The sequence below is a fragment of the Gekko japonicus genome, unplaced genomic scaffold (genome assembly GCF_001447785.1).
Source record: "Gekko japonicus isolate JY-2015 unplaced genomic scaffold, Gekko_japonicus_V1.1 scaffold206, whole genome shotgun sequence".
NCBI lineage: Eukaryota > Metazoa > Chordata > Lepidosauria > Squamata > Gekkonidae > Gekko > Gekko japonicus.
In genome coordinates, this window is record NW_015160842.1 from 574,537 (window position 1) to 581,882 (window position 7,346).

Consider the following 7,346-nt stretch of genomic DNA (forward strand, 5'->3'; position numbering starts at 1 on the left):
GATGCCCTTATATAACCGCATTACCTTATGTGACTCACCTCAAAATCACCTCTCTTTGTAGTTGCATAGATAAGCATCCAATTAGCATAATAATTTTTGTGGGGGAAAGGCCACGTAATTTAGTTTCTACTTTATTATGGAAACTATTTGTAGGGTCTTGGACAATGGGTCAAGAATGCAATAGCTAATCTTGACCCATCAATTAACTCTCACACTTTCTATGGAAGATGGCACCTAGTACTGGAAAAATTGGAATGTATCCTTGAAAAGATTAAGCCTAATCAACAATCTCAATGTTATAACTTCATACGAAGAGACTGGATTCTATCATGGTTTGCTACGCAAGAATAATCAATTCAATCTATTTGTTTGCTCTTTGCTTGTACAATCCACTCTCAACACTGTATTGTTTGTTGCTTGTTGTTGTTAATTGTCTAAGTTTTAAATAAATGTGTTAAGTTTGAAAATACAATAAAAATAATAATAATAGAAAATAGAATGCAATAGCCAAAGATGACAATGAAACGAGTGGGAAAATGTATTCTAAGTCTATAAAAAGCCAAAAGATACTTTCATATAGCTGAAATCAGTACCAAAATGACACGTCAGGATATAGGCAAATTCATAGTGCACATGTGAAAAAGTTTCCTTAACTTTTAATAAGCAGTTGCACCATCCTGTTATCTTGCTACATGGGCATATCCAAAAGCAATTTTATTTTTGGTTTTAAAAATGTGCTAATTTGGACACTGCTGCCTTTCTCAAAAAAGCATTTTCTAAAAGCATAGGATTCAGAGCAGGGCACACATTACATCGAGTAAGTCATTACATTGTGAAGCCATCAAAACCAATATCTATTTGGCTAATTCTGTGCACCTAGCCCAGCAGTAACTAATGGAAAGTCTACCCACTGAGATTATCAGTATCATGTTGAGAGTCTTCATACCACCAGTCTGGGTGGTGGCATCATGGAGATTCTCCATGTAATTGTGGCTGCCCGTCAGAATGACTTTTAGCATTCTACAGCTATAGAACTTTCCCTTGGGCTGCTGTTTTTAGCAGCATCCCTGGGGTCAGAAAGACATGCTCTGGCTCCAAGTCATTTAAAGCGAAGTGCCTTCTGAAATTGTTCTTCCATATAAAATATAGCAACATTTGGTTTTGTCAGAATATGGACTTGTATTTACTCGCTTGCTATACTTGCTCTATTTAAATGAAAAAAGCTGGGCCATGGAAATAAATGTCCAATGCCTTCTTTTCTGAAAATACAGCGCATCCACTAAATGCAAACTAAATGGCACAGGTCAATGGGAGAAGACAAAATAGCAGAGGAGATGAGAAATTAAACCAAATAAGGATATTTAATGTACCGTATTCCCTACAGAAAAAGCCAGAAATGTTAGAGAGGTTCATTGTGTGGAGTTAAAGTCACTCTAGGGCAGTTCTAACTTGCATGACTAATATTTACTTAGCTGATCACCAAAGGTCTCACTGATCTTGGCAGCATTACAAGACTTGTATTTTCCACACAGATGAACTGTTCTTGAACAATTTCTCCAATGAATTAGGCACAAATGTGCTTTACTTCAGCATCAGACATGCATGGCCATTCATTCTACCAACCTTATTTCTGAAATAAATATGCTTATTGTGGAGAATAGGGGGAAAGCTTGCTTTTGTATTATAGGCTGTTGTAATTTGTTTAGGCCACAATCAAGGACAATTTTTTAAAAAAATATATGCTAGATTTTTGTTTTCAGAACTTAATGAAAACAAGTAGTGGCATGCCAACCATTTTATTTTTTCTGTAGTATAGAATTAAATGTAACTATTATAAATTTATGTAATATTTGTAAATGTTCCAGATGAGAATATAGCAGAAGCATAGCTGGAGAACCCTATGAGGAGAAGGATCCCTCTCAGTTCCTCAGTTGTGACTAAAGTTTCTCACTTTTGGGATGGTCTTTCACTCCAATGCATACCTTCACTCCCAGCTGCAACTGTATAGCAAATTAGTGATTTACAGGGGTCTTGTTGTAGAAAAAGAGCTGCCGGAGCTCATTAGCATAACTCATTAGCATAACTTATTTGCATATGCCACGCCCCCTGACATCACCGGAAGTGACAGAAGGCCACACCCCCTGACATCACCGGAAGTGTGTCAGAAGGCCCGGCTACTTACCCTCCTGCTTCATCCTCATTCCCAAATGGAATGAGGATCGAAGCAGAGGGCGGGGTAAAGAAGGGGGCGGGGCTTCACCACGTGACCGCCCCGCCCCCTAGAGGTTCTCTTCCGGAGCTCCGTACCTGAGAGCTCCCCCCCGACTAGAGCCCTGGTGATTTATATTAATAGTCAACAAAGTCCAACTGGAGATTTGTTACTGGATCTCCCAGTAATTCAGGATGTAATTCAGGATCTCCCAGGAATTCAGACTGGGATTGTAACACTGAGTAATTTTTTTTGTCTTTTAAATATTTTGTCTCCATGTCTTTGTCATCCTGTGAGGAAAAGGAGGTCATTGGCTAAAACTCAGTGTCTCAGTCATTTACTAGGGTTGCTTCCACACACAGGTTTTGATCTGTCTTGACATCCAAACTGGAGCTGTTTATTTGGGGAAGGGAAACATCCACATGACAACATCCCCATATCTTCTACTTTCCAGCTCTTCTACTGCTTTGCTCCTATCATGACCCCGTTTGAGCCAGGTTCAGACTCATCAGAAGGGGAACCATATGAGCTTGAGGAACAAACAGGAACATTGAGGTAAATAAGGGGGCCTAGGGAAGTCCCAGCACCCCAGGATTTCCCTCAAATCCAAAGCCCCTGACTCTTGAGGCCATGGCCCAAAAGCCTGCAGTTAAGACCTTGCCACTACAAGACCTGGAGCCTCTGACTTTCACCTGCTATTGAGACCTCATCACCTGGAGACCCAGTTCCAAGTCCAGACTGTTGCTCCAGTGGACTTTGTCCTTTGCAGGATTCTGGCCTCTATTAAATCCTGACAGATGAACCCCAGGAGTTATCTGCAGAGCAAGTGGGACTGTTCCCTCTATTAAAGACTTGAGCTGGGAGGGGAATCTTGCTGTTTCAACCAGTTTGCAAGGCTCCAGCTTTTGTGCTCAGGCTTGAGACCTCAACTAAAGACCTTTCTGGCCTTGCTGTAGTGCTGGGAGTCAGAACGGCTCCCATCTTTCCCAAGTCTGTTTTGACATACTCTCTTTGGAAAGACTGCAGTCAAAGCTCATTTGTGTGTTGTATGGATGGGAAGGTATGCCTTTTTAAAGATCCCAGCCACGTTAGAGCCATTTTCTTAGTGACAGCCTCATATGGCTACTATTTTCCTTTCCCACCAGGGCACCAGAGGACTTTTTCGAATTTTTTTTAAAAAAACCCCCAAATAATGACTATTGTCTATACCATCACAGTGTTATCAGTGCTTGTCATGATCTACTAGTTCCTCTGAATCCCCAACTTACATTTTTTAAAAATGTAAGTCTATCCCTTTTGGTTGCAGAGATATAAGGGGAAACATTGTTCATTTCTGAGATATAAGGTAAGAACTAGAAACTTTAAACAAAAATTGGATTCAGGGGAACCAGTGGATCATGGCAGTAGACAGTTATAACATTATAATGCCATAGTGACTAACAGTTGTAAAAAAACCCTTTGAGGATGTAGTAGGAGGAAAATGCAGGGGAAATGGTGGCTGATTAAGGAAACACACACAGAAGTTCTGTCGGGATGCTACTGTGCCAAAGGGAATATCTATATTTGTGGCTGCAATGACAGGAAAACCAAGAATCCTTGTCATGTGAATGGAGCCTAAAATTCTTCCCTGATTTTCCCCACCTTCTTGCTGAATCTGTCTTCCCTCCCCCATGAACACTAGATGGTGATGTGGTTAGTTTGTGCATTTCTTTTGAAAAGAAATCTGTCCTTACACAATTTTACTGTGATAAAGTTATGGTGGAAAACAGAAGGATAGCTGCAAGGGATTAACTGAACTTCCCACTATTTGAAACGAGGGGTAAAAAAATGGGGTGCCACACAGGTGTTATGCAAAATGAGATGCTAGAGAAGTGATTCTGAATTGCATTACTGGTGGAGAAGTCATACGTTGAAGCAAATAATGAAAGAAAAAACGTATAATATTGTGAGTCAGTATTTATTTAAAAACTCTGACCTATTTGAGCCAATGGCTTTCTTCAAATGAGTTATTTTTTAAATCAGAAGACAATGTTGCCCTTTGGGAGGTGAATTCTACTGAGTAGGTTCTTTGTTAGTGGAAGAGCTTTGACTTGAAAAACAGCGCATCTCTTAAGTAAATATTGGCTTGCACAATAATAAATTTCTTCTTTCGTTGTATTTGTGCTGTTAACACCACTTCTCTGAATGATGTCTTACTTTGGAATGCTCTTGCACATAAAGCCCTCCTTGCATGTAGTCAGTTAACATATAAGGCAGAAAGATTTGCATTGGCTCCTTCCTGAAATGCTACTTCACTTCATGCTGGGAGCCTTTTATGTGAGGTAATGTTTAATGCAACTTTGGCATTTAGAGGTAGTATAATGCAGAATTCTACCACAGCAGTCTTCCCTCTCATTCTGGGTAATGTGTAGCTCTGCTTTGAGTTTAGTCCAGCAAGCAGATTGCTGGATGAGTGCCTAGGAGATATTGGATTAAATTCCAATCAGCGGTGGATGCACTGGTATTTTATATATCAGCTTCAATACATATCTATAAAAATAAAAATTGTGATATGCTTCATAGGTTTGCTGTGAGGGGAAAAATGGGGGCTGCAAGGTATTTTGCTTATAGGAAAATGATCTATAATGGATAAAGATGTACATCAGAGTACTAGTAAAAGCAACAGTGAAAGAGAAACTCGATATGGATAGGCCAAATTTTGATCCTGTGATCAAAAATAGGGCTTGCAAAACCTAATGGGACAATGAAGCTGGTTTAAGAAAGATTGGGCTACTACACTAATGGCTAAGAGAAGCCTTTTTATAGGCATTAGCCTGTAACAGTAAAATTCCATGCTTTCCTGAAGCATCCCTAGTTCCTTTCATAAAGAGGATGTTCTACAGAGACAGGGAGGAGTTTTATAAACTACAAAATGGTTGGTTGCTCACTAGATTACTTTTTTCTTCCCTCATCTCCTCTGTTTGCCTTTGAAATGTACAATAAAGTGTTTGATTTATAGAACATCCACAAGAGAATGGGACAGTTAATGTAAGTGGTCAGCAAAGACAGAGCAGGAATAAAGATGTTAGACTATAGCAAAGAACGATTTCCTTTCAGTAGGAAAATATTAACTGTTTAGGACTTTTCTACAGAACCAGGGCAACAAGCTTTTAAGGGGCAAGAAGGACTGAGAGAACAACCCATGGTGGAAATGGCTGCTGTTTAGGGCCACAATGCACCACTCCCAAAGTTCCTCCAGAAATCTGATATCCATAAATCTACATAGGGGGGAAATAATCGACCAATTCAGGACCAATATAATGATAGACTACAAAGCTGAATGAGCTCATTTGGGTGTCTTTGGTAAAAGAGCTTGTTCATTACTGTCACTAATGTACGTTGGAAGACATCTGATATGAAGTTCATAATTGAAATGTTATGAACACTTCAACATATGGATCCTTCACATCCACTTAATTGCCAGTTTAGTAATAATTTTATGTAATGAGGAATTATTAATAATACGTGAAATACTAAATTGACGTAATCACCAAAAAACCATAATATGACACTTGCTGTACAAAAGATGTTATAATTTCAGGTGTTTTCTGTGATTTCTACAAAAGTGTATGCCTGTCTAATGTTCAAATTCTTACATAAAATAGTGGATAATTATATTAACCTATAAAAGGAAAAGAGAGAAAGAGATTACTTTGGTGTTAAAGTATTTTTTCTATGTGAACGTATGTGAATACATATTACTTATTTGAACTATTTATACCCTGTCTTTCTTCAAACACCTGTTCTCAAGGCAGCTTTCAAATGTTTATAGAACTGTGTAAATCAAAGAGAATTATAATACAGCTGAAATCCATTATGAAAATTAAAAGGAGAGGAGAAGAGCAGCAGCAAAACCACAGCTTCTCCTAAATACCATAGTAAACCAACTTTGAGAATATAACCTGTTCAGACCCATCCACCACAATCCTCTGCCAAGTGGATCTGTCCCCTGGTATAATTTTATAGGCCCAACCAATTCTAAGGCTTCTTTTACCAATGGTGCAATGCAAAGCAGCCAGCAATACAAGCTGGTGTTTACAGGGCTGAAACTAAAGCAGAATCATAACAAGGGGTTGGGAACGAGGTAGTTTCTCTCATCTCACAGAGAAGAATGCTACCTCCCCAACTATGCAAAATCATAGACACATGGTTGTGCTACACCAAAGACTGGGACTCTCACAGTTCGTATCGGCCCCCCCCCACGCATTGGGCCGGTCACATGCTCGACCTGATCTTTGCAGCGGGAGTGGAGGTGGACCGGATCACTGCCGAGGCAGTGCCATGGTCGGACCACCTGGTCCTGAGGGCCCATTTGAGCATTCCACCCCAACCCTGTTTAGGCGGCGAGCAGATTTTTGCTCGCCCGCGGGGCCTGATGGACCCGGAGCGGTTCCAGAGGGCTCTGCGGGATCCGAGGCCCCCTGGCGGTTCGTTGGATGAGCTAGTGGAGGACTGACATGTCCGGCTCTCCACGGCCATCGACGTGATCGCTCCCAGGCGTCCTCTCTGTACTCGTGTTAGGTGCGCCCCCTGGTTTACCCAGGAGCTGCGGCTGCTGAAGCGAGAACTGAGACGACTAGAGAGACGGTGGCGGCGTGTTCGCGACGAGGCAACAAGCATCTTATAGGACGTTTATGAGATCCTATGAGATGGCAGTTAAGGCCGCTAAGAAGAATTTCTATGCGGCTGAGATTGCGTCCGCGAGCTCGCGCCTGGCCCAATTATTTAGTGTAATTCGGAGTTTGACAACCTTGCCTCAGGGCAAGCAAAATGTTAGGGAATTGGATATTGGCTGCGAGGCTTTTGCGAGCTTTTTCGCGGATAAAGTCTTGGAGCTTCGCTGCGACCTGCCCGCCACAATTGAGACAGTGAGCGAACTTGAGGCCCCTTGCGCGTCCTCGGTAGCATTACTTAGCTCAGTCTGGACGAAGTGGACAGATTGCTCGTCTCTGTGCGCCCAACGACATACGACCTTGATCCGTGCCCCTCGTGGCTTATTAAAGCGGGCCCCGAGGGGTTGCGAGGCGCATTGCGGGACATTATCAACACGTCCCTCTCGGAGGGACGATTCCCAAATGCGCTCAAGGATGCGATGGTC